This window comes from Cricetulus griseus, chromosome 8 (genome assembly GCF_003668045.3).
Source record: "Cricetulus griseus strain 17A/GY chromosome 8, alternate assembly CriGri-PICRH-1.0, whole genome shotgun sequence".
Classification (NCBI taxonomy): Eukaryota; Metazoa; Chordata; class Mammalia; order Rodentia; family Cricetidae; genus Cricetulus; species Cricetulus griseus.
The window spans coordinates 76,997,581-76,998,550 of NC_048601.1; the positions used below are offsets into that span (position 1 = coordinate 76,997,581).

Here is a 970-nt window from a genome sequence, read left to right on the forward strand (position 1 = left end):
TTTTCATATATTTGAAGTATATAATAAATATAATAACTATTTTAAAACAACTTTAAACTGCAGCAAATGCATCACTTTAGAGAAAAGTAAATTTGTCTTCTTCATGTGCTGTAAAAACATATCAAGATACCTAGGTATATACAGCTATTCTATACCTGAAAACATAATATACAAAGTAAGTGATCACAGTATCAGATATGCCATTCACCTATTGGATAGCTGTAGGTTCAAAAAAGCATTTCTTTATCCTTGAATTGAAAATTGTGTTTTGTTTTTGTTTTGACAGCACATATGCTAAATTTGGAATGACATGAAGATTAGCATGGTCCTTGAGTAAGGATGACATTCAAATTCATGAACCATTCCATACTTTTCCTTTTTGAATTGCAAATAAAACAATTGCTATAAAAAGAAAATTGTGTCTTTTGAAAATGTTCATAATCTTGCTCTTTGTAGATGTTCAAAATCTGTCTAATGGATATTTCTCTTGGCACAATCAATAGTGTCTATCAGATATCCCCTTGTAAATAAATAAATAAGGGCCACATCCAGTTCCTTATTTAGCTTATTTGCTGTCCTGGGTTCTCTTATGGCTGTTTAACACCTCAAGAATTAAGGTGGCAGGATTCATTACAAGGATGGCTCTCCTAAGCATGTCTCAATAGTGCCTCTGTCCACACTGTGTCAAAGAGGATGGTGATCATTTAATTGGCTCTATCATATATGTTATAGACCCCTATCATATATGTTAGCAGGTTCACTGTCATGTACTGTATGCCAAATACTTTGTAGTATAGCATTGTGCATACTGTCATCATAAAGTATAATGTAAGTGTCCCCCTTTGAATCTGAGCTGAATTTGTGACTGGCTTTGTATGATAAAGTATTGTAGAATTGAGTTCTAAGATGGCATATAATCTTATGAAAAAAAAAGGAAAAGAAAAGATAGAGCCTTGTATAAGTAATTTCA

At 32.2% G+C, this 970-nt stretch overlaps 1 non-coding gene across 1 annotated transcript; it reads left to right on the plus strand.

Moving 5' to 3' along the window:
- Positions 1 to 270: 270 nt before the first annotated feature.
- Positions 271 to 374, plus strand: LOC113837173. The gene has a single exon (XR_003487853.1). It is a non-coding gene; the product is annotated as a U6 spliceosomal RNA (small nuclear RNA).
- Positions 375 to 970: the final 596 nt, after the last annotated feature.